The following is a 27,830-nucleotide window of genomic DNA, read 5'->3' as shown; positions in this document are numbered from 1 at the left end:
GCCTTATCTTAAACTTGCTTGGGCTTCTTTCCCGACTTCCTCAAAACACCATCATCACGTAGAGTAGCAACAGACAAAGAGCCGTGGCCTGGAAATCATAAATATGAAGTTAGTCCCCGCCTTTGCATTGTATAGTTCTGCTTTGGCCAAGTCACTTCAATTGTCTATGCCTCAGTTTACTCATCTGTAAACCTGGGTAGGTAACAGCTGGCAAATAACCATGCTTTTCCACCATGTCCTCTCTGTTACCTGTGGCAGATATCACAAACTGATAAGTGCTTTGCTGGCCTTAAAATTCTTCTCCACACAGAAAAACCCTACAATGAATCAGAGTTGGCATTGAAGATGAAATGCTTCTGCCGTTCCTGTGCTGTGAGATGTTTAAAGCCCAAAGTCAACAGAGCGAGCCTTCATGTCTTTATGCATAAGCATGGAATATATTTCTTGGTTGTCGAATATGATATATTAGAAATTATTTTTACTGTCAATATTTTCCTCATAGCTAAACATTTGCCCATAGAGATTCATTTTTAAAATTTTAAATCAGTTCATTATACCAAGAAGTGCTATTGGAAAACTATAAAGGTCATAGAGACCAGAGTTTCCCTGCGTCAGAGTCAAATCAGGAAAGAGAAACCGTACTGTAATGTGAATGTGAAATTTTAATAACAATCATTAATTATAATAGGATTGGAGTATTGAGGGATTGCCTACTAAAAATGAAGAGAATAAATTTTTAAAAACCACAGGAATAACATGTAAGGAGCAGCCACTACCCCTAGGGCTGTGAGCGTACCCAAAGAAGAGCCCAACTCCCCCCACCCAAGCTTCTGGAGAGGGCACACTGATGGCTCACTGGATGGCACAGAAGTCACTGGGGGACCGCATTGGTGGAACGTGCTGGAAATCCACCCTCTAACCCCTGCCCGAAATCCTGTCTCCAGGGGGCTGGGGAAGGCTACTCCTAGAAAGGTGTCTTGTGGAAGGGACTCAGCCATGAAACTGCTTGAGCTGCCTGATGGGGTACAGGTGAGACTCCGGCTGCTGGACGCTGCCGATCACCCTACAGTGGGGCCAAAAGCTAGGGAAGCTGCCCATGCTCCAGGCAGTAGGTGCCAGGGAAGCCGTGGACCTGCGGCGACCTGCTAAGAGCACACCACGACCGGAGGAGCCACTTCACCCTCTGGCACCCTCTACTGACAGCTTAATGTCGTGGCAGCTGGCAAAACAGAAACAGTTAAAAGATCGAACTCCCACGCCGCGGTGCAGGCAATGGAAGATGCGTTTGCAGCCGAGAGGCAAACTGATAACTGGTCTGTTCCTCTTTCCAAAGGACTCTTTGGTGTTAGCTGTTGTGTGCAACGGAGAAGTAAATTCTCAACCCTTCTCTCTGTGGACTTAGCTTGGCTAGGCTTGGGTTACTTCTGCCTTGCCCTTAGAGGTAAATCCTTTTTTTTTTTTTTTTTCTTTCTGCACAACTACCTAACATGTCTCTCAGTCACTGGCACCGCCAGTTGATTTCCTCTTTGCTGCCTTTTGACCCTTTGCTGGTAATTGCCTGACAGAATTCCTGTGACTAGGAGTATCAAGTGTAAGTGAAGGTAAAAATAATGAAGCTGTCTAGTCTTGGGGTATGAGCACTAGGAGGATAAACTTATTGAATGTTGAGTTTTACTCCAGACAACATAGGGAACTCTAAAACAACACTTGTTTGAGACACTTGCTGAAGCCAGATGGCATTGGAGCAAACTGTGTCTATGCTTAGTGAAGCTATATAAGGTAGTCTCAAGGCCACTGAAACTGGGCTCCACCATTTGCTATCTTTGTCACTTTGGACAAGTTTCCTAAACTCTCTGAGCCTCAGTTTCATCATCTACAAAATGAGGATGATCTCAGTTTCAGATAGATACAAAGACGAAATGAGAAACGACTTTATCTCTGGTTCTTCCCAAAGCCGTACGAGTATATTAACAAGAAGCAAAAATAAATCCAGAAGGAGAATGTAAGAGGATACAATAGCATGAAAGGGAAGTGATCATTTTGGAAAGTCATAGGCAGGCGGTAACTGGAACTTACTCTTGCAATGATAAAAAGTCAGGAACCAGTCCGTTTCCTGCCAGAACTTGGAAAAGGCTTAGAACGGGATGCCTCACTGAAGGCTGCAGTGCTGACGGGAGGTGAAAATGGGAAGACTGGCTGATGTCTTTAAGAGGAGCGATTAGATCCCTAAATACCATTCCCTACCCTGAGAAGCCTGGCAGACACCCTTCCGCCCCAATTAGGAGAGATTTGCCTTCTGCAGAAATTGAACCAGATTGGTTCTGGGCTCAGAGACATAGAAGATGAGATGACATATTGAGAAAACGAGCCTTCATACCAAACTGTGAGATTCTACTGAGTGTAGGTCTCTTTGTGAACTCATAATTCTTTTTCTTTTTTTTAAGATTTGATTTTTAAGTAATCTCTACACCCAGCATACGGCTCAAACACACAACCCCAAGATCAAGAGTTGCACACTCCACCAAGTGAGCCAGCCAGGCATTACGTGAACTCATAATTCTTGAGTTCGTTGAGCTTCATGGGTTTGTAGATATATTTAATCAAATTTGGGAAATTATTTGGAGAGATCAATAAAATTGACAAACTTTTAGCTAAGCTAAGAAAAGCAGGATACATAAATTAACTAAAATCAGCAATGGAAGTGGAGACATTACTACCAAACTTACAGAAATAAAGGTATTCAAGAGAATACTATGAAGAATTGTGTGCCAACAATTTGATAACTTAGATGACATGGAGAAATTCTTAGAAATACACAAATTATCAAAGCTGACTCAAAAAGAGAAAAATCTCAATAGACCTGTTATAAGCAAAGGGATTGAATATTTAAAAAAAATTTTTTTAATGTTTATTTATTTTTGAGAGACAGAATGCAAGTGGGTTGGGACAGAGAGACAGACACACACACAGAATCCGAAGCAGGCTCGAGCTGTCAGCACAGAGCCCGATGCAGGGCTCGAACTCAGGAACTGTAAGATCATGACCTGAGCTCAAGTCGGTCGCTCAACCGCCTGAGCCACCCAGGCACCCCAGGGATTGAATCTTTAATTAAAAAAACCAAAACCAAAAAAGAACTCCCAATAAAGAAAAGTCCAGGACCAGATGGCTTCACTGGTGAATTCTATCAATCATTTAAAGGATTAACACCAGTCCTCAAATTCTTACAAAAGGTAGACGATGAAGGAACACCTCCCAACTCATTTTATGAGGCCAGTCTTTTCCTGGTACCAAAGCCAGATGAAGACACCACCAGAAACAACTGAAGACCCATGTCTCTTGTGTATATCTGATATATATTTAAGCCATATAGAAGAGTGAAATACTGATACATGCTATAGCACAGACAAACCTTGAAAACATTACACCAAGGGTGCCTGAGCTCAGTCAAACATATGACTCGATTTTAGCTCAGGTCATGATCACACGGTTTGCAAGATTGAGCCCCGCACCAGAGCCAGCTGACAGTGTGGAGCCTGCCTGGGCTTCTCTCTCCCTCTCCCTCCCTTTCTCTCTCAGTAAATAAATAAATAAACCTTTAAAAATTACACTAAGTTCAAAGAAGCCCGACACAAAATGTCACCTGTTTTATGACTGCAGTTATACAGAATATTCAGAACAGATCAATTCTTAGCAAGAGAATTTAGATTGGCAGTTGCCGGAGGCTAGCACAGAGGGCTAAAATAATAGCTAGTGCCTGACGGGTACAAGATTTCCTTTGGGATGATGAAAACGTTTTGGAACTAGATAGAGGTGGTGGTTGTCCAACTGTGGATACACTGAATGCCACTGAATGGTCACTTTAAAATGGTCGATTTTGTGTTCTACGAATTTCACCTCTAAAATAAATACTTGTGTTTATGTTAGGCCCTCTCCTAACTGATGCTTTTCTGGTGGTGCTGAGTGCATTGGCCCCAAATCTAATCTAATCTGCCTTCCAATATAAGGAAGGAGCTAGACATTCAACAAGCAAGTATGCAGGCAAATACACAGTTACAGTTGTGGTGAGTGTATACAGAGGAAAAGAAGGAGTTGTAGGAAGAGAACAGGGAGGGAAATTGAATTAGACTGGGTGGTGGGGGGAAGGGGTGAAGGGAGAGACAGGGTCAGGAAGTTCTAGCTGAGGAAATGTCTTTTCAGCGGGATCTGAAGAATCAGAATTAGCCTAGTGGGGAACTGAGTATCGCATACCCTGGACGTTGGGAGCAGCACGCCAAGTGTCCCGAGACGAGAGAGAGAGCAGTGCATTTGAGAAAAGGAAAGAGTTGGAGCCCACCGAGCAAGGCACCGGAAGGAGCTGGAGAGAAGGACAATTGAACGCTATTATCAACTGAGAAGGTAGAAACAGGAAGTAACATGACATAATTCACATTTTAAAATGCTGTTGTGCGGTGAACAAATTGTTGAGAGGCAGGAATGAAAGCAGCGAGATCAGTTAGACGATGTGACATTTTACAAAACAGCCTGCAAGTTTGTGACATTGCTCCCATGGAGAAGTGGTGTCTCCGTCCTCCCCCTTGGATCTGAGTGGGCTCATGGCTGCTTCAAACAAAATACAACAGAACTGACACCTAGAGGACGCTTAAGGCTGGGTCATAAAAGACCATTCAGCTTCTTCCTCATGTTCTAGGGATATGCACTGCGGGGAAACCCAGCTGCCATGTCTGATTGTCCTGTAACTGCCCAGCTCGAGAGGTTTATGTAGACACTTCTGTTGCTAGTCCTAGCTGAACCCAGTCTTCCAGGCACCCTCCGCACCCCCAAGGGACCAGAGAGGGGAGTCCAGCTATCTTGGACCCTCTGGCCCAGCCCATGTTCCAATGAATGCCATTCAGTGACTTCAGTTGTTTCCTTGAGGAGCAGAAGAGTGGCCCAGCTCAGCTCTATGGGCACTCCCAGACCCTTCCCAGATTCTGATAATCTACTTTGAGGCTCCTCCAGATGGGGGCTGGGGGACACACATCGGCCTACCTCACCTGATAGTTCTTTGGATCAATCTCTTCAGAAAGAAGGTGAAGGAAGGGAATAAGATGAGCAAAAAACCAAAATTGGAGTCTCATCGCTGCCACTGTTAGTAGTGCCTGATTTAAGGCACGTTATTTAACCTCATTACTCCTTGGTTACCTAATTCATAAAATGGGGATGATGATACAATGGTGCTGATCTCATGGGTCTGTTGAGAGAATGACAAAAGAGAATGCATACAAAGTGCTCAAAGAGTGCCTGGCATATTTTAAGTGCCTAGTTTATATTACTTATTATTAATGCCTAAATTCTATTCCATAGATCAGAACAAAATTTGGCAAGTGAGACTACTCCGTGGTTTCTGAGTTGGCTTAATTTCTCAATATTATACCAGTGTCAAGATTCACTGTTGCTAGAACTAATGCTTTTAAAAATTAAGTATGTCATGATTTGGAAATTTGCTATCACAGAAATATATCATGATAGGTTAAAACGACCTTGTCTCCAAACACTTTCCAGGTACAAAAGTAAACAACTAGAACTATACATGGGAATGGAAGACAAGAGTTAGTGAATGAAGATATGAAAGTGCTTTGAAAGCAAGCTGGGAGGTTTTGATGACAACCTTTTAGCCATTCGGTATCACCATCCCCAAGGATACCGGCTCCAGCGTACCTTAAATATACATGACAAACACAGCTCAGGAGAAGGAAATGTCCCATCCCTTCTCCTTCTTTGGTCATAAGTGTGGAGACTAACTAATCTTCTTGTGTCATTCTCTCCAAGAAAGAATGGTGCTTGGAAATGTGAATAATGTGTGGAACTGTAAATTTTTATAGTGTTTTTGAGTCTGATTAAAAAAAAAAAATCATTGGCAAACATAAAAGACTTAGTTCCCAGATGTTCTTTTTTTTTTTTTTTTTTCAACGTTTATTTATTTTTGGGACAGAGAGAGACAGAGCATGAACGGGGGAGGGGCAGAGAGAGAGGGAGACACAGAATCGGAAACAGGCTCCAGGCTCCGAGCCATCAGCCCAGAGCCTGACGCGGGGCTCGAACTCACGGACCGCGAGATCGTGACCTGGCTGAAGTCGGGCGCTTAACCGACTGCGCCACCCAGGCGCCCCCAGATGTTCATTTTAGTATCGTTTATAGTAACAACCTAAATAGTTAGTCTTGCAAATTTCTGTAAGGAATTATAGTTTATTAACTCACTGGAATATTAATTATTCCATAAACATGATGGTGTAAAACTATATTGTTGACATAGAAATATATTTAGATATATTAATTCGTGAGGGAAAAGCAGGTTACATTGTTAACATTTTATAACTTTCAGATAACGGAGGGAAAGCTCGAGGTAAAAAAAAAAAAAGTCCCCACAAAGAAGCAAACTTTGAGATTCCCGGTGTTTTATTTTCGACTAGAATCTTAAAGAAATCCAGAAGGATACGTGCTGAAGATCTAGAACTTGTTGTGGGGCGGGCCCGATGAAGACTTGCCACAGAACAAAAGGAAATGGCGGGTTACTGACCTGCCCTTCGGAGAGGTTCCAGAGCAATCTTCGGGGATTGCCCTATGGTTAGTCAATCTGAATCTCCCTTAGAACAAGCTGAAAACCCAGAACAAAGCACAGGATAAAAATCTAAACCTGTGTCTCCCATAGTCTGTTTTGCAAAACACTAGTTCCATGGTATATGCATAGTTGATAAAATAAGAAGCATGTTCCTTTCTCAAATAGTTTGGGGAAGCTTTTAGATTAAATGTTGACAAATGTATTTGCAGGAGCACCTGACTGGAAACTTGAATGTGAAGCTGTGCTTGGTGATCTCCCAAACAGAGGTACCATGTTCACACTTCTCTAACTAGTGTCCTCGGAGATTCCTCATGGAAAAAAAGTGTCCCATGGTCCATAAAGTAGAGAAATATGTGTCAATGGGCTAGACACCTTCTCATCTTTGAATATCTTTCTTTTTCATCTCCTGTATTCAGCCCACTGGCATTGATTTGTTTCTTCCATCATAATATTTTTCGAATGTGTCCATTTAAAATCATATATTATTTTAATGTACGCCTGGGTGGCACCTGGCTGGCTGTGGCACCTGTGTGGCTCTGTTGGTTAGGCATCCGACTCCTGATTTAGGATCAGGTCATGATCTCATTCACGATGGTGAGATCATGCCCCATGTCAGGCTCCATGATGGGCAAGGAGCCTCAAGATTCTCTCTCTCTCTTCTTCTACCCTTCTCCCCAACCTGCACTCTCTCTCTCACAATAAATAAATAAATAAATAAATAAATAAATAAATAAAATCATATATTAACATTGAGCTTCTATTAAATACTAGGCATTTAAAAACCTTTATCATTTAGTTTTTGAAAAATTATGGATGCTAATTTCACCTCTGTTTTCTAAGTAGAGACACTGAGGTGTAGAGAGATTGGGTACCTTGATCAGGGTCAACGGACTCATAAGTGATTGAGCTTTGATTCGAGTCTTTGAAGTACATGCTTTCCCCAGTAGCACATTTTAATTCTACTTCAATGACCTTCCTTATTTTCACCATGCACCACAGCAACAGCCTCCTTAGTTTGTCTTCCTTCCCGGCAGTCTCTTTCTGCTTCGATCCGCCTAGCCCTGCTATATTCCTGCTGCCATATATTCCTGCTATATTCCTAATTTCTCTTACATGCATGTATCCCAAAGATCAAGGGCCCCAAAAGCTCTTATTTGAATCTGGCAGGGGAGGGAGCTGTGAGGGTCCAGTGGCTTCATGGAAACTTCACCTATGTAAAAAATGTTTCTGCTGCCATTAACACTTTCAAAGAAAAAAGATTATAAATCATCAGAAGAAGGTGAGACAGTTATAACTTTCTAGAGTATTTGAATATGTGCCCTCAAGTCAGGTAGCATCTAGAGAGGAGCAGGATATGGAGAAGGAATGAGCTAATGGTCCGGTTATTGCCTGACTTCCCTCTTTGCCTGCTGCACACCATGGGGAGGTAGGTCCTTCTCCCCTGCACAGGAGACCAGGTCTGGGAAACCTACCAACAATCCATGATGGAAACTGGAAAGGGAAGCTGATGTTTTGATTAAGCGAATATTTGAAATTATTTCATTCCAAAGAAAAATATCCCAATTAAAGTGCCAAGCATTCAGTATTCACAAACAGAAAACAGATGCAACATGTGTTCAGTTTGAAACTGACTTGGGAATAACTCTCCCGAAACTGAATGTGGACATATTTAAACAATATAATTCATAACAGAGCTCTAGAAGGGTTTCGAAGAGGAGACAAAGGAGTACTATACACACATTTAGCTATCCCTAGAGTATGGGCATGTACCGAATGTAATAAATATATGTCTGCTATTTAGCTCTGCAATTTCCACATGCTTTTTACGTGACTGCATTCCTGATTACATAAGACACTAAAATCTTTTTTAGGAATACATATAGTGGTAACGTTTTTAGAACCAAATTATAAAAATAATTAGCCAGTGGAAAAACTTTTTTTTCTACTTCTCAAGTTCAATATTTTCCTGAAAAAATTTTCTGCTTCCTGATTTGGAAAATGAACTTGGAGCCAAGATTTACTTTCTCTTAGAAAGGAAACTTCAATAAAGTTTTGTCATTCTTTGATCCTTTTAGAAAAACGAGGCTTATTACTCTTCAGAAAACAAAATTCTCCGATAACTTCTTGCATTCCTTTGGTATAAACGTGGGAGTACAAGACAGGATCATAGTTAAAAAAAAATTATTCTCAGGACTGCTAAATTTTAGCCAATCTTCCACCCAAGTGAATAAAAAGTTTTAGCAGGTCCATAAAATGCTTCCACATATTTCTAACCAGAATGTTGATGGTGGATACCAGGTTGTAATGTTTTGCAGTTAATATTGTCATCAGTATTTTCCATATGTTTTTTTGTTGTTTTCCTTGATTTACCAAATGAGATTTCTCAAATTTTTAATGTGTTGCTTTAGCTACAGTCCTCACATTCAAAATAAATTTACAGAGAATCTATTCAACAAATATATATTGAATGCTTGCTATGTGCAAAACACTATACTGTGCTGTTTTGAACTTTCCATTTGAATTAAACTTTTATATTGGTTAACTTATGTGTTAATTTCATAGACTGATTTTAGAAGCAAATTTTCAATTAGCTTTTCTTTATTCTAGTTCCTCACCAACCTACTTTACAATTGACTCTGTACCTGTGGCATCGCAATTGATAAAAAAGAGTGGGTTTAATACGGTGTATTATGCATCCAATACAATTTTAAATTATTAATCTGATGCAAAAGTGGAGAATAAGATTAAAACGTTAAATAAAAGTGGAAATATATAGATATAGTACATGACCTAAGACAATATAAACATATATGTGACCAGCGAAGATATTATGATAGATTTCATTATTTGCCCCAATTCCCCCTCCCCACCCCACTGTCCCTCTATGCCATGCCATTTGGCAGTGCTCTCCCACAGTAGGCATACTTCTTATGGACTATTACTTAGGTTGTGTTTGATCTCTACTTTTGGTTTGGTCATGTGAATTGCCTTGGTCAATAGAATGAGGCAGAAGGGATAGCGTGCTAGCTCCAAAGTTAAGCCTCAAGGGATCTTGCATATTTCCACTTTCTCTCTTGTGTTCCTGCCACCCATGAGAAAGATAAGCCCAGGGCTAGTCAGGTGCCAGAAAAAGGAATTTATAATTTTTTTTTTTCAACGTTTATTTATTTTTGGGACAGAGAGAGACAGAGCATGAACGGGGGAGGGGCAGAGAGAGAGAGACACACAGAATCGGAAACAGGCTCCAGGCTCTGAGCCATCAGCCCAGAGCCCGACGCGGGGCTCGAACTCACGGACCGCGAGATCGTGACCTGGCTGAAGTCGGACGCTTAACCGACTGCGCCACCCAGGCGCCCCCAGAAAAAGGAATTTAGACACATGGAAGTGGGTTGCCCCCACTAAAGTAGTCGAACCAACCTATAGCTGGAGCCCAGCTCTTATCAGCTCTGTTAGTTTTCCAGGACTGCCATAATAGACTAGGGGGCTTCAACAACAGAAATTCGGTTTTTCACAGCCCTGAAGCCTGGAAGTCCGAGATCAAGGCTAGAAGTCTGGTAGGTTTGGTTTCTTCTGAGGCTTCTCTTCTTGGCTTGTAGCTTGTCTTTATGTTCACCTAGCATTCTCTTTTGAGGCATTCCTCTTTTGTAAGAACACCAATCATACTGGATTAGGACCACCATAATGACCTAATTTTAACTTAATTACTTCTTTAAAGAGCCTTTCTCCAAATACAGTCACATTCTGAGGAACTAGGTGTTAGGACTTTGACATGTCATTTTTGGGGGGATGCAAGTCAACCTGTGACATCAACCAAACTCAGCCTAGATCAGGCAATCCTTAGGTGTCAAAGAGATTCATCAGCTATAATAATAATAGATTAGCATTTTAAGGCAGTGAATTTTGGTGTGCTTTGTTTCAAAATATTAGCTTATCAGGGGCACCCGGGTGGCTCAGTTGGTTGAGCGTCTGACTTTGGATCAGGTCATGATCTCACAGTTTGTGAGTTTGAGTCCCACATCAGACTCTTGGCAGTCAGCGCAGAGCCCATCTTGAATCCTCTGTCTCCCTCTCTCTCTGCCCCTCCCCCCGCTCATTCTCTCTCTCTCTCTCTCTCTCTCTTTCTCAAAAATAAATAAATACATTAAAAAAATTAGCTAACCAGTACAACTAGCATGAAAAAAATTTAAATAATTATTGGTCATGAGATACGGGGTAAATCAAAAATATTTTAAGATTGTTGGGTCACCTAGGTGGCTCAGTTGGTTAAGCGTCAGACTTCGGCTCAGGTCATGATTTCCCGAGTCTGAGATGTGCTGACAGCTCCGAGCCTGGAGCCTGCTTCAAATTCTGTCTCCCTCTCTCTCTCTGCCCCTCCCCCACTCGTGCTCGCTCTCTCTCTCTCTCTCAAAAATAAACATTAAAAAACTTAAAAAAAAGATTGTTGCTACATATTCTTTTTAATTGGCTGTATTTTTTTCTGTATATAAAGTAATACTTCTCCATTGTTATAAAAACAGAAAATATAGTAATACATAAAATATAAAAACAAGACTCAGTTGTAATGTGCCCCCTTCCCCATCATGTAGAAAACCAATGTTAAATACCTTTTAATTACTTTCCTATTTACAAACACAAACATATCCATACATATTTTTACACATACATCCACACATATTTTTACAAAATCAGGTATTGTATTATACATATTTTAAACTGCTTTTACTTTTTTTTAATAAAATTTCCAAGGATAGTGTCCTGTTAATGTAAAGCTATATCATAATTTTAATGACTGCATAGTATACTCTTTTATCAATTACCAGAATTTGCTAACATTTTATTGGCTATTATTTAGATTGCATTCATTTTTAAAAAAATTTTTTTAATGTTTATTTATTTTTGAGAGAGACAGAGACAGAGTGTGAGGTGGTGAGGGGGCAGAGAAAGGGAGACAGATTCTGAAGCAGACTCCAGGCTCTGAGCTGTCAGCACAGAGCTCGACGCGGGGCTCAAACTCACGGACCACAAGATCATGACCTAAGCTGAAGTCGGGCACTTAACCGAGTGAGCCACCCAGGCGCCCCTAGATTGACATTCATTTTTTATCATTATTTTATTTTTTTCATTAAAAATAAAAGATGCAATAATGTTTCTTTCTAAAATGCCTTGAGATTTGGGGTTAAAAAAATAAAATACACGTGGAGACTATTACTAACTATAAGTTACTATAGGTTTTTCTGCCAACTTTACATAGATGGCTTTAACAAAGTATAAAGATGAAAATGTATTTGGCTTTGGTATAAAGGTCAGTGAATTTAAATGATGATGGTTACAGCAGAGCTGATATTTTCTTTAAAATTTTTTATAAATGTATACTTTAATGAGAATATAAGCAAATAGGTAAGTTTGTGGAGAAGCTGACCAAGATACATATATTAGGAGATACAAGTGTCCATCTAAATTTTCTATATTTCCTTTTTTTTTTTTTTTCTTACAGAATATTCAAGTTGTTTAATGTGTAATTTCTCATGTGCCATTTTGGAAGTCCTTTCTTGTAAAGACCATTCTTTTGTCTGATTACAAACAGCAGCCACACTGTCAGTGATTATTCTGGACCTCCACGTTGGATAAATTCAATTTCTTCTCAAGACACAAGTTTCCGGGGCGCCTGGGTGGCGCAGTCGGTTAAGCGTCCGACTTCAGCCAGGTCACGATCTCGCGATCCGTGAGTTTGAGCCCCGCGTCAGGCTCTGGGCTGATGGCTCAGAGCCTGGAGCCTGTTTCCGATTCTGTGTCTCCCTCTCTCTCTGCCCCTCCCCCGTTCATGCTCTGTCTCTCTCTGCCCCAAAAATAAATAAACGTTGAAAAAAAAAATTAAAAAAAAATAAAAAATAAAAAAAGACACAAGTTTCCTTCTGAATTTCTGACGTAATGTTTTTATTATTTCTGCAGTGTCTGGTGGACCCTGATGAATCAGCAAATCTGGTGATTTCCTGCCCTTAGAACGCTGTGAAATTGAAGAAGAGTGAGATGGGAGTCCTGCTGAGCTCAAAACTTCTGATACATTGAGTTTAGGATTGTCTCTTCTGTCAGGGAACCTTATTCATGGAGTATGTGGTTTGACTACCTGAACAACTCTGCTGGCAGACGCCATCTTGATGCCCCTGATGGTTTCATTTTAAAACATTAATCCCACTGGTATCTACTGAATTACCTACGAAATGTGTGACACTTGCCTCCACACTACAGAAATGAAATGTGGCTTGAGATGTCTCCCTGCTGAAGAGGGAGCAGACAGGGATGGGTATAGGTGACCCTGAGGACTTGCCACCTGACATCCACAAGGTTGCTTATGGGATGATGAAGGAAGTTCAATGTTAAGTGTTAGAAAGAAACATGTTTTCTACTTTTATAATTAAAAAACTCTTCTTAAGAGCAGGGCTTTTCTTCCTGGTGTTTCTTTCTGTGTAAGAAACAAGTAAAATTCTCACTTGCCTAACAGCAGGATACATTTAACAACCCTCAACATCCTTCTAAGGAAGAGCCTCCCAGGCAAATATTTTCTGTGAGGCTTCTGAGGTGGTTTCTTTCCCCCTTGGGCTTGGGCCAGCCATCTGTTAATTGTGGGTCTGGTTTCTTTCTTGCCTTCTGTCACCCCCAACTCAGTGGGCCTGGCCACAAAAGGAAGTCAACATTGACCACACAAAGACACCCTCTGTCGTCAACTCCACCGAGGCTGGCTGCACTGCTGTTATCATTTGTTCTGTACTTCAGGGGACCCTACGTCGGTTGGGACTCAGTGCCAAAGAATCTCTACTTCTGGAGAATGTGGTGGTGATGTCCTTGTGTAATTTCTCCTCCGGAATACAAGACCACTCACTGTATCAAGTACTGTACTTCTCAGAGGCATCTTTCTCTGCAAAATTGGGAACCTCATGGGAGGAAACAATATTTTTAGCTGAACGAACTGTTTGAATCTAGGTTAGTGTGATCCAAAATTGTACGAAATCCACGCCAGCCTATTTTCTTTGCCTCCATCAATAAATTTAGAAAGTGCAGATTAGTGTAACTATATCAACTCTATTTTATTTAATGCTTTTAGCGGTGCTATGTGTTTTCCATATCAGGCTTCTGGGAAACAAATATTCACACTGTCAGATAATGCAAATGACAAGTGTATTCGCCATATCCTTACCTCCGGATATACGCTTGGTCAAAAGTTTGAGATGAAGAAGAATGAGACTGGGGACCAACAGGCATATATGTTTTCAGTCAAGATGACAAAAATCTGGGCCAAGGTAGACATCAGATTTTATATTGAATGATTTGTTAACAGATTAAATATGGGAAGTAGAAGATAAGCTGGAGTCATAATAATATTAATATTATTAATGGCAATAATATTGGTAATTGGTATTGGTAATTTATTGGTAATAAAATTGGTAATAACAATGGTAATCACAATGACTGCTAGAGTTTATTGGAAGCTTTCTGTTTTCCGGGGTCATGCTAAGCACATTATATACTTACCTTGTTTCTCTTCCACAACAACTGATCTAGGCAAATACTATTATTTTCATTATTATTTCTATTTTTGAGGTGAGAAGATTGAGGTGCAAAGTGATTAATTAGCTTGTCCTATCACCTTAAGGGTAGAAAGTGACAGAGCTGAGATTTTTACCAGATCCTGGGCTCTTAATCACTGCACCATACTGCTTATGAGCACTTATCTTTCACTGTGCTTTTCTGCACTGTGCAGGCTATTATTACTATATAATAAGATACCCCTATAAAGACCTAAGGAAGGAAAAGGTTGCTCAGGGCTCCTTATCTGAAGAGAACCGCCACTGCAGGGAGTTAAAACTCAGGCCAGCCAATGGGGTTTATTATACCCATTACGGCCATTGCTACATTTCCATGTCTAGATCTTTCTAAGCTCATCATGACGTAGGACTTTTAAGGAATTGCTTTGGGACCTTTCACAGAGCTTCCTATCAGGGAAATGTACTCTGTGTGCAGTGTTTGCTCTCTACAGTGTAGGCCCTGGGCGTGGGGTGCTTGCGATGGTTTCTCCCTCTCTGTCTCTCTCAGAATCATTAATGACTTCACTATCCATCCCTTCTGTATAAATACCCCCAACCACCCTTCTCCCTAGGCCCACTCCTAAAGCTCCCTTTCCTTTTTAGCTCATCTCCACCTGGCTCATTCTTCAGGTGTCACTGGTGCCGGCTGCGGCATCTTCCACCTGTGCATCCCGCCTTCTGGGCAAGGGTCATCCCTTCGATCCAGATAATGCATGCTGTGATCCAGGCAGCCAGGGAGCTGGAACGAGAGGACAAAGACACGCTGGCACTCTTTTGCCTGCCCTTTCAGGTCTGCAGAAGCTGCCTTAGGAACATAGCAAGACATCCAACCAGTCATGAGGGACTGCGTGGTTTCTGTCAGGGCTTTCATGAAACGTCAAAGTGATGAATAGCTTTGACATGTCTTATTGATGTCATGTCCACGCTCCACTATATCCATGTTGGCTCTTCCACGGTGTGAATCTAACAGAGCATTTGGGGCAGGCCCCACAATTAAATCCATCTCAGGCCTTCTCATTAAGGCCAGTGAGGTCTTATGGTTTCATTAATTGTATTTTCATTCGTTGCGGGGGAGTCTTTCAAAATTCATTGTAATTTTGTCCTTCTGTGAATCTGGGGAGCAGGCAACTACAAGTACAAATTCTATGTTAATAACCCAAAGCTTTTAACAGTAATTGACTCTTCCTTTGTTGAGGGCCCCACAGGAAGATGGGCTTGGCTACCACACATTAGAACTAACATGGTGGTGTTGGGGCGCCTGGGTGGCTCAGTCGGTTAAGCGGCCGACTTCAGCTCAGGTCATGATCTCGCGGTCCGTGAGTTCGAGCCCCGCGTCAGGCTCTGTGCTGACAGCTCAGAGCCTGGAGCCTGTTTCAGATTCTGTGTCTCCCTCTCTCTGACCCTCCTCTGTTCACGTTCTGTCTCTCTCTGTCTCAAAAAATAAAAAATAAACGTTGAAAAAAAAAAAAAAAGAACTAACATGGTGAATGAAAAGGGAATTTTGAAGGTATGACTTCTTGCCCTTGGCCTAAATTTGCAAGCATGTCTACAGTCACATGTGGAAGCTTCAAATTTAAAATATTGTAAGAGAAATCCTCTACTCTGAGGACACAGCAATGTAATGGTTTCTTTCTCTCTCTCTTGCAGAATCATTAGTAACTATTCCCTTAATAAAATGTATAAGCTATTTTTCTATTGATTTCTAATATATGTCATTGTCCTAAATATGGGGCTTCATTTTTCTTTTAATAGGTTGATATACTACATAATACATTCATCTGGTTCAAAAATGAGAGATGTAAAACATGGTAACTTTCTTTCCTACTTTTGCTCCCCCAACTTTCTCTTACCACCATGGCTAATCACTATTTTCAGTCCTTTGAATTGTTGCAGAGTTTTTAATGCATACAAAGGCTACTACTAATGCATGTGCACACACACACACATGATCTTTAAGAACAAATAAGGCAGCATTCATTCATTCATATACCTAGTCATCCAACAAAGGGAGGCATCCTAATGTGTCTAAAAGCATGGACCTCAAGGTCAAACAGAAGACCCTGGTTTGAATTCTGGCCCCATTTCTTACTAGTCATTTAACCGATGAAGTTACTACACCTCTCAGTGCTTTCATCTCCACAGTACCACAGTGAGGCCAAGAACACCTACTTACAGGTGGGTGACAATCAAATGCAAAGAAATATATAAAACAAATCTTAGTGCCCATTACATAATTAGTTTCCAGTCTTATTATCATATATCGACACGTAAGATGTGTAACTCACCATCCCTACCCTTATGGAGTTTACAGATAACAGGAAGGATGGACTTCATTCAGTTTAATTTCTTTTTCGTGGAGAAAAACATCCAAGGAAACAAAAAGGCAAGCCACAGAGCAAGAGAAAATATGTGCAAAACCTATCCGACAAAGGACTTTTATCTGGAACTTATAAAGCACTCTTACAACTCAAGAACAACCCGGTTTTAACACTGGGCAAAACGCTTAGGCCTTTCACCCGAGAAGAGATACAGATGGCTACTAAGCACCATGAAAAGTAACTCAACACAATTAGTCATTAGGGAAGCGCAAATGAAGAGTGTACTGAGACACCACAACGGCGACTAGTATGAAAAAATTAAAGACTGACGACCAAGGGCTAATGAGGATGGGGAGCAACTGGAACTCTCATGTGACGATGGTGGGAAACAGTCTGGTGTTTTCATCCGACCCAGCAATTTTACTCCTAGGTATTTGCCAAAGTAACATGAAAACTCATGTCCGCACAAAGATCTGTTTGCAAATGTTCATAGCAGCACTATTCATTGGAATTAAAAATAGGAGCAATTCAACTGTCTGTCTACTAATAAATTTTGTGGTATATCTCTTTCAAAAGGAACAAAATATGTTCAAAAAACAGAATGGATGAACCTCAGAAACTTTATCCTAATTGAAAGTCATATATTAAAAAAAAGACATATCCTCTATGGTTCCACTTATAGGAGAATCTAGAAAAGGCAAAATTATAATGACAAAAAGAATCAGAGTTTACCTTTGGCCAGAGTTTGGAGGAGGGGGTCGACTTCAAAGGGGCACAAAAAACCTTTCTTGGGATTATAGAAGGGTTTTATATCTTGGTTGTGATGGTGATTATACAATTGTATGCAGCTGTCAAAATTCATCAACTATGCACTTTAAATGGGTGGATTTTAGCATGTGTAAATTATACCTCAACAAAAAAGAAGGGGACAAAACAGTCTTAAAGGAGATATGAAAGGAATAAGCGTTATGGAAATCGAGAAGAGAAAGTTGGATCAGATGATTTAAATAGTTATTACTGAGGAAGCAGCATATGTGAGCTACCTCTGGAAGGATAAGCAGAATGTAGACATGGTTTTGTTCTTATGGGAATATTCCATCTGATGGGAACAGTGTGAGCATGGACGAGGAGCATGGGGAAATGTTGAGAGAGTGCCTAAGACCCCAACTTGATTCAAATTCAAATTCAAATTTGTGATTGAGGAGTAGAGGAGAAAAATGAGGTTGGAGACATAGGCTGGGACCCAAAATCTTGCAGTGCTTTGAATGGAAGGTAAGGAGATTGGACTTCATTTGGCAGAAAAAATAAATAAAATAAAGGCTTTTGAGCAGGGTGTCATGGGTTGTTGACAACATAATTTTATCTGTGCTTTTGATCATGAGGAAACTAATTATGGTCTGTGGGCCAAATGCAGCCCACTGCCTATTGTTGTAAATAAAGCTGTATTGGAATCCAGCCATGCTCATTCTCTTATGTAATGTCTATGGTTGCTTTTACTGTCTGGTTTTTTACAGAAAAACTTTGCTGACCTCTACTTTGGATGAACCAACCTGTCAGACTCTTTGGAAAGTGCAAAACTCTTTTCTCTTCAAGACAGCTTGAATTAGCAGAGAATTAATACTTACATCTTCATGTCAAACTTCTTGTATGAATTTCTTTAAATTACACGTAGAAGCTTGTGGCCTGAAATATCGGCACAGATTGCTAATTTTAGTAGAATTATACTCTATGTGTTTTTTTGTGACTGGTATTTTTTTGCCGAACAGTATGTTTATAAGATTCATTTAAGTTGGTGACTATATGTATAGTTTGTTCATTTTCATTGCATTGCAGTATTTCACTACACAAATATGTCAGAATTTGTTTATCCCTATCACCTTTATATAATATTTTATATAATATTTTTATATAATATTTTATATGATATATTTATATAATATATATAAATACATATAAATATTTATATGATATTGCTAAACATATTCTTACAGTCTGGTGCACGTAGGGATTGTGTCGCTAAGATATATATTTAAGAATGGAATGGCTTGCTAGTCTTAGCAATGTATGCATTCAACTCTATTAATAAATGTCGTATTATTTTTTCCAAGTAATTTTCGTGGTTGGAATTTTGTCCCCCAAAGAGATATGTCGAAGTGCTAACACCTGATACCTGTGAATGTAACCATATTTAAAAATTGGGTCTTTGTAGATGTAATCAATTTAAGATAAGGTCATACTAGATTAGGATAGATACTGAATCCACTGACTAGGATCCTTATAAGGAGAGAGTGATGTGGAGACCAGGAGACATACCCAGAGGAAAGATGGCCAAGTGAAGACAGGCAGAAATTGGAGTGATGTAGCTACATTTCTGGCAACCATAAGCATAGCAAGATTCTTCTCTAGAGCCTTCAGGAACGATCTGGTCCTGCTGAACCCTTGATCTTGGACTTCTGGCCTCCAGAACTATGAGAAAATAATGTTATTTCAAGTCACTCAGCTATGGTAATTTGTTATGGCAGCCTGAAGAAACAAAAACAGTGATCGTACGGATTCTATTCTCAATAACATTTATGAGTATTGCTTTTCCTGTACATCCTCATTAGCAGTTGATATTATCAAATTTTTATTTGTAAATAAGAGCATATAGGATTATTTGGAATAATATTACAGGAATAAAAATTATACTAGTGGAACAGAATAGAGGGCAAGAATCAAATTCTCACATTTTTAAACACTTGATTTATGATAAGAATATTCTTCATAGAAAGGGGGAAATAGAATTGACCTTTTAGAAAATAATGCTGACACAATTGGATATCCTTATGAGGAAAAAAATGCAACTGGATTCCAATATTACACCATAAACAAAAATCAATTCCAGGTAGATTAACTACTTAAACAGGAGAGGCCATGATATAAACCTTTTAGAAAATGATATAAAAGAATATCTTGGGATACTCAAGAAAAAAGCAACTTGGGATAAGCAAGAAAAAAATTAACAAATTGTACCATTTTAAAATTAATAGTTTCAGAATTTTACTTCTAGCTGAGATGATGTAACAGGTACTGGATTTAACCTCTCTCCTGAAACAACTTAAAATTTGGGCAAAACATATGAAATAATAGTTTTGAGATATCAGACAGAGTAGTGATCCATGAGAGAAAGAAAACAAATGTTGTTCTGGGCTAAATTGTGCCCATTCACCCCCACAAATTCATATGTGGAAGTCTTAACCTGTAGGACTGGATTTGAAGATAAGGACTTTAAAAGGGTGATTAGGTTAAAATGAAGCAATTAGAGTAGACCCTAATTTAATCTGATTTGTCCTTATAAGAAGAGTACATTTGGACACACAGAGAGACACCAGGGTCATGCATAGACACAATAGAGAGAAAAGACTATCTGAGGTCACAGTGAGAAGGCAGCCATTTGTAATTGCTCCCACATACTTCCTAGAGTTTTTAGGTCACAGCACAGGTGAGGAAGAACACAAGTGAAGTTCACCAGTCTCCCTGAGTTGAGAAGATAGAGCTGGCAGTTAAGGGGAGTTCAGATGGCTAGAGTTCACAGGACAGAATATATATACGTATGTACATGTGTATAAAGAGAGAGCTTCAGATAGAAGCTCAGGTATTTTCTCACAAATTTCTGACAGCTGACAGAAAGAACTGTCCAAAAGAAGCAGAGAGCTTCTTGGAGCTCAACACAGCCAGAAATAGTTTTTGTTTCCAGCAGCCAGACTAGAAAACCGCATAATTCATGTAGCATCGGTTAAAGTTCTCAGAAGAGCAGCACCTTAGTGATGGCACAAAATCAGCTCCAGACTAATGGCTGCTTGGTGTCATCTAACAAAATTGAAAAAAGACCAGGCTTTTCCCATTAACTGCATCTCAGAGCAAAGCTTAAGATTATTTACAGGAACAGAAAAAAACTAGTCCCTAACAAAGTATAATTTATAATGTCTGGCAAGAAAAAAGAAAGAAAGAAAGAAAGAAAGAAAGAAAGAAAGAAAGAAAGAAAGAAGAAAGAGAAAAAAAAAGAAAGAAAAAGACAAAATGAAAAGAAAAATCAATCATTGGAGACAGACCTATAAACTATACAGATGAGAAAATTAGATATGTACACAAGAGATTAAAACCTTTATTATAGCTATATTCCACATGTTTAAGATGATAGAAACAGGATTAAACATGTTCTATAATGACATCAAAGATATGAAAAATACTCATATAGAACTTCCTTTTTTAAGTTTATTTATTTATTTTGAGAGAGAGAGTCTGTGAGCAGGGGGGAAGAGCAGAGAGAGAGAGAACCCCAAGCAGGCTCCATGAGGTCTGTGCAGAGCCCAATGTGGGGCTCAAACTCATGAAACAGATCATGACCTGAGCTGAAATCAAGAGTCAGATGCTTAAACCTACTGAGCCACCCAGCCGTCTCCAAATAGAATTTCTAGACATGAAAAAATACAGTGACTTAATTGAGAAAACACGGGCTGGGAGTAAGAGCAGATTAAACATTGAAGATGAAAAGATTAATAGACAAGCAATAGAAACTATTCAAAATGAGATACAGAGAAAGACTGGGAAAAACAGAATTCTACTGCACCACAGGACTGCATTAAGAGGCATTAAGGTATATTAATACCTGTGATTCTAGTCTCTGAAGGAGAAAAGTGGCAGTAGAAACAGCAAATGATGAAATAAAGACTAAAAACATTTTAAATTTGATAAAAACTATAAATCCACACATCCAAGAAGTTCAATAAACCTCTAGCACAAGAAACATGAAGAAAATGTCACCAAGGAATATAATACATTGATCACAACAAGTGATAAAGATGAAAATCTTAAGAGCAACTACAGAAAGAAGACACATTATATACAGAAAAAGAGAAGAATGGCAGTAGATATCTCGTTTGAAGCAATGCAAACCAGGAGACAGTGAAGCAGCATCTTTAAAACATGGAAAGAAAAACAGTCAAGCTAGAATTCTATACCCAGCAAAAATACCTTTTAAAACAAAAGCTAAATAAAGACTTGTTTCAGACATTAAATTAAAAATGTCTATTTCTTTAAAAATTAAAAAGACAGAAGCAGAATGGTGAAAGTATTTAGAATACATATAACCAAAAACCAAACAAATAAAACAAAACAAACAAAAAAACTGGTATCCAGAATGTTAAATACTAGTACAAATCAATAAGCAAAATGACCAGAAGACCTGAATAGGCACTTCACAAAAGAAGAAATCAAATGGCTGATAAAGATATGAAAAATACCAAAATCTATAAGTAGCCTGAGAATTGCAAATTACAACCATACCATTAAACACCTATCTGATTGGAGAAAAAATTAAAAGTCCATACATTATCATTCTTTTTCTGATTCATGTGAAGAGGAAAAAAAATCTATTTTTAATACCTTTCTATTCAATAAAAATAGATTCTTGTTTTTTTCCCCTGATATAGTGATAACAATATATTGAAATGACAAAAGTGTTTACATAAAAATGCCTCTAAACTGATTTCCTTATTAGTGAGTTGTCAGATATTCTTAATTAGAACAGATGAGCTAGGGGCGCCTGGGTGGCGCAGTCGGTTAAGCGTCCGACTTCAGCCAGGTCACGATCTCACGGTCCGTGAGTTCGAGCCCCGCGTCAGGCTCTGGGCTGATGGCTCAGAACCTGGAGCCTGTTTCCGATTCTGTGTCTCCCTCTCTCTCTGACCCTCCCCTGTTCATGCTCTGTCTCTCTCTGTCCCAAAAATAAATAAACGTTGAAAAAAAAAAAAAAAAAGAACAGATGAGCTAGAACATTGGATAAATTAAGCTATATTAACTTTTATTAATATTCTTAACAATCATGAAGCTAGAATACTGAAAAAACCCTTAATCTAGTCATTAAATTCAAAAGAATTGTTAGAGAAGTGCTAATTAACTTAACAATCAATAATTAATTTTATGATTAAGTATTAATTTAAGGAGCAGAGAGAAGCAGACGATGGTTTCACTGTATGAGTGCATCTTACCGAAGATAATTGCCTTTATGTTTAAAAAAGGGAAAAGGAAAGAAATATTCTCTTTAGGATCAGAGGACAATCTATTATTCATTTTTTTGTCCCCTGTTGTGTTTCAGCGAGTGCTTGGGACATAGAAAGTTTCTTGGATAGAATTTTGATGTGCCATGTGTTTATAGTTACTTTAGAAAAGGCAGGGCTAAAGCCCTCTTAGAGAGTTAGACTGCCTACCCTTTTTCTTACAGCATCTGATAACACTTATTGACAAGGACCAGCTATATAATTAAAGAATTGTCCTCAAAATTCAAAGAAAGGGAGCTATAATTAAAGTCCATCACTTGAGACTGACTTTAGAAACCCCTGGTAGGCCCAACTATACTCAGAAAGACAATCAATGCCCTAGGTTATGAAACTGATTTATATACAAGAGAACCATCCATGAAATGCCAACCAGGAAGACAGGAAGAAGGTGACCAAATGCTTTTCCACAACTTCTCAAAGAATATGTGAGTATGAGCCCAAGAAAACCAAATTCAGATTTAAATCCAGCAAACATTATTGAGCGTCTATTACGTGGTAGTTAACGTGCAAGTTATAGTCCTATGTAACATCTGGTTGGATCTTTACAATGGCAACAAAGCATCTGTCCTAAACTGAAAGAATTGAATTAGAACAGTGAATAAAATAATATATGAAGTTGAAAAGGATTTATGTAAATACAGAATGAAATAAACTGTGTAGACAAGCAGGAATATTTAGAATTCTCCACTGATTGCCCCATTAACTGGGATTTGACAACTCTCTTAAAGGCAGAGTGGATTGAATAACCACACACCTGCATATAGGCTCTAATTTTGTGCTCCTCATAGTTTAGCTGAGTCGCTCTCTCACCTCATGGCACTGGGTTGTATATACATATCTGTGTTTATATGAGTCATTTTATGGCTTATTTAAGGGAGTTTCAAGGGTAATTTTGACTACACACAATCTTTAGCTTTTCTGTTCACTTTATGTCTTTGCTGTAAGATGCAGTTCCACTGAGTAATACGGCCAGGATGAGGCAGCTGTATCAGAACTTAAGGTCAGGATCTAAGGCTGGACACCCTTTGAGGGAAAAAGCCACCCACTCTTTCCACTCCTAACGCTAGCTGTATATTTTCATTATAGCTGTCTAGCAAACCACTTCTAATGTTTGCTTTTGCTTAAAACAAACAACTCTGGCCATTTTTAACCTCAAAGATGGAGGTATTTTCAGAGGTGGGCCGTAATTACTTACTTTGGCAATACTACGCTTGGCATTAGCCTTGATCAGTCAGGACTGTCATGTCCCCCCGCCTCGCCACCCCCCACCCCCACCGTAAAAAAGGTAGAGGTGAACGAGCAGGCAGTGATGCAATCACTGAGGCCCCACTTTTGTCTTGGCAGGATTCTTAATTACCATTTCAGAGTGTCAAATAGGTCATCTGGAAAATGGGATATTAATCATTCACCCACTCCCTAAGTGTCAGCCAACCTGAACTAATGCCCCGTTCTGACTCCAGACCTTTAGACACACTGTCCCTCTGCCTGGCCGGCTCCTCAGCATCCTTCCAGATTGAACTTAGGAGCCCTTTCTCCGAGAAGGGAAGTCTTCCCTATTGTTCAGCAGGCCCCTCCCCACTTGGGGCCAAGAGCCACTCCTGAGGTTCCTCCAGTGCGTGGGCTTGTACCTGCCTGGTGAGCTCCACTCATCTCTTTCCTTGTCTGTGCCCCCAGCTTGGCCCTAAGCACCTTAAAGATGGAGATGATGTCTGCTTTACTTCTGTGCCTCGTTATGATGAGTAAGAGTTTGAAAATGTTATGTTGAATAGAAGAGAAACAGAACATCTCTGTAGGGCTTCAAATGAGATGGCAAATGTAAAGTAAAAAGCCTAACAGCTGACACACAGTAGGCACTCAGTATTAGTCTTTCTTTTCTCTCTCCCCATCCCTTGCCACTGCTTTCTTCTCAGGGGCTTTGCGAGACCCCACTCCCTGGTGTGAGAGGTGACTTCAGTGGAATGCGCTGAGTGACCTCTTCCTAAAGGAATGATGGGTTTCCAATGGGAAATGTATATTTTGGGAATGGTTTCAACTTGAACTGGTTTTAAGAGGATATGGGCTCCTCAGTGAGGACATTTTATAGAGTGACAAATGATGACCTCGCTGTCTTAGAAAATTTAGAAGAAATTAGTTTTACATTAATTAGGTGATAACGGTGTTTGGGTGTGGTCTGAAACAAAATAAACACGTTATTGAAGACTGATAGCTACAAATTACAGCTCTAATAGTAGATGTTGAGATTCACCACGAATATTATGGATCGTGTTTAATACAAAGCAAAGAAAAATTTAAAAGTGCCAATTCAGTTTTAGAGGAAGTTAAACTTCGCTCAGGAAAATTATTTAAATATAAAAGCATGAGGCAGATTTGGTCAAGCGTAAAGAGTATTTTGGCCACTAGAGGGAGCTCATACTTTAAAGAATGTTTGGAGCAACCATATTTCCCCAACAACGGCCGCTGTGGGTTTTGAAATCAGTAATGGTATTGCCCTGATTTTCTTTTTTGGAGGGTGAGGGGAGAAGTGTTTTACACTACTAACGTTCCAGAGGGATGGATGAGTGACAAAAACTGTACATCAATGTAAATATATTGGAACTGGGCTGTAAGTGTTCAGACGTGTCATCTGTGATCACACATATTTTAAGTCATGGATTCAATTTACTTTTTTCTCACAGAACATAAAGTATTTTTTAAAGGTACTTTCTTTTAAAGAAAACACATTTCCTTCCAGAGTGAAAGCTGTGGGATCATTTTGTTTTCATTTATTCCAGGAATAGGGGAATTGATGTTAATAATTTTATCATTACATGTATGTGAAAAAAATAATGTTTCACAGTCATATCAACCTTTGGAATGTCTCTTAAATATATTCTTATCCCCCTACAACACTACAACAGCCCTGGCTCGAGGATTCTTTGTTCTACCCTGGATTTTCATGATAGTTTCTTTACTGGTTTCTCTACCTCCATTGACCAACCCTGTCTGGTGTCTCCCAAATGCAACTGACTTCATACATCATTTTCAGACTCATTTTCATGAACTGTATTTTTGATCACATCACCTTCCTGCTCAGAACCTGTAGTAGCCCCCTGTTTCTATAAAATAAAGCCACAAATGGCCAATTGGCCTTCAAGATCCAATTCAAAATTACCTCCTCCTCAGGCCTCCCAGGTTCAGGCCGCAGTAATTCTCTCCCTCTCTTTTCTGAGCTCTCATGGCACCTTTTTTTCCTGTACCAATCTTTATTTTATAGGCATTTGTGAGCGTATCTTACCTCTAAGACCAACTCCCTTAAAACCATGAGTCCTTGCTCAGAAACCAGAAAGCAAGCTTTGCCTTAACAAATAAATGATGTTGAAGGTTCACCGAGAGAACCAGATTTGAGAGACATTCTGGGGTAGAACTGATAGAACCTGGTATTCTGGTTGTCTATTGCTGCCTCAAATTTTAGTTGTTTAAAGTAATGATTTATTATTATCGCTCAACATTCTGAAGGTGGACTGGACCCATCTGGGTGGTTCTTCCTTGGCGTCCTAAACGTGAAGGCAATCAGAAGGGAGCTGGGCTGGAGTCACCTGAATGTTCATCCAGGCTGGGCATCCAAGATGGCTTCCACATTTGCGTGTCTGGCCACCAGACTAGGACGGCTGAAATCACTGGAAGCTAGCCAAAATTTGCTCTTTTTTGCTGGTTCCTCCATGTGACTACATTCCTTAAAGCATGTTGGTCTTGGGTTAGATTCCTTATATGATGGCTGACTTTCCCCAGAATGAGCATTTCCAAAGACCTAGGTGGAAGCAGCCAGGCTTCTTAAGACCTAATCTTGGGGGGGCACCTGGGTTGTTCAGTCGGTTAAGTGGCTGACCTGGGCTCAGGTCATGATCGCATGGTTCGTGAGTTCGAGTCCCACATCGGGCTCTGGGCTGACAGCTCAGAGCCTGGAGCCTGCTTGGGATTCTGTGCCTTCTTCTCTCTCTGCCCCTCCCCCATTCATGCTCCATGTCTCTCTCTCTCAAAAATAAATAAACTTAAGAAAAGAAAAGAAGAAAAGAAAAGAAAAGAAGACCTAACTGTGGAAGTCATACAGGATCACTTCTTCCACAGTGCCAGCCCAGACTCAGGGTGGGAAGGGACTGCACGAGAGCACAATACTGGGAGATGTGGTTCCTCAGGCAGCCACCTCTGAAGTCTAGCTACCTCACTTACTAAAATTTTCAATGAGGAAATAGCCGTTATTTGAGGCATGGAAGTTAGAAGCTGAAGATAGACCAATCAGAAGAATTGGAAAGATCAGGGTGGGGGGAAAAAAAAACAAAAAACAAAAAACAACTTCACCGCACGACAAAGAGGTTGTCAGTCAATATCGTATAATACGTCCACAAATTTTTTCACACCCTTCTCATCAGGAGGAGCGTTTATGTTCCCTCCCCCTAAAACTGGGCAGGGTTTTCTGATTATTTGGTCTAACTGAGCATAGCAAGAATGATGCTGTGTAACTTCCAAACCAAAGTCAAAAAAAAAGATGGCAACGGTATTTCCATTGCGCTTGCTAAAGTACTTGCTCTTAAAACCTTCAGATTCTGCATTGGCAGTCTGACTTCCTTAGGCCACCCTACTGTGAGGAAGCCCATAGTCTGTGAGGGACACTGAATATACTGTCATTCATTTATGGTCATCATTTAGATGCCATATGGAGTGAGGGGTGGGAATTACCATTCTACTTGTTCGGGAGAGATATCTGAATTCTCAGATGCCAAGGGCACTTGGGTGGCTCACTTGATTAAGCGTGGGGCTCTTGATTTCTGCTCAGGTCATGACTGAATGGTTCGTGAGGTCCAGTTCTGTGCTGAACGGTGCAAAGCAAAGCCTGCTTGGGATTCTCTCACCCCTTCTTTCTGCCCCTCCCCCACTTGCGTGCCTAAGCACACAGGGATCCTCACGCGTGCATGTGTGCTCTCTAAATAAATAAATAAATAAATAAATAAATAAAATCTCAGAGGCTTAACACAGGGCCAACAAGAGTTGGTTGGGGGGCCTCGGGGCCCCCTAATGACCCTTTTTTTTGCTTTTTTAAATTTTTTAATGTGTATTTATTTCAGAGAGAGAGACAGAGATACAGCGTAAGCGGGGAAGGAGTAGAGAGACAGGGAGACACAGAATCCAGAACAGTCTCCAGGCTGTGAGCTGTCAGCACAGAGTCCAATGCAGGGCTGGAACTCATGGAGATCATGACCTA

The 27,830-nt window shown here is 39.9% G+C and overlaps 1 long non-coding RNA gene across 1 annotated transcript; it reads left to right on the top strand.

Annotated features, from left to right (window-relative positions):
• Positions 1-13,664, top strand: LOC123608890. Its single transcript, XR_006717499.1, has 5 exons — positions 1-1,441; positions 5,344-5,661; positions 6,450-6,603; positions 6,808-6,864; positions 12,548-13,664. It is a non-coding gene; the product is annotated as an uncharacterized LOC123608890 (long non-coding RNA).
• The last annotated feature ends 14,166 nt before the right edge of the window (positions 13,665-27,830 follow it).

Source organism: Leopardus geoffroyi, chromosome B2, assembly GCF_018350155.1.
Source record: "Leopardus geoffroyi isolate Oge1 chromosome B2, O.geoffroyi_Oge1_pat1.0, whole genome shotgun sequence".
Classification (NCBI taxonomy): Eukaryota; Metazoa; Chordata; class Mammalia; order Carnivora; family Felidae; genus Leopardus; species Leopardus geoffroyi.
This window is presented reverse-complemented; position numbering and strand designations above follow the sequence as displayed.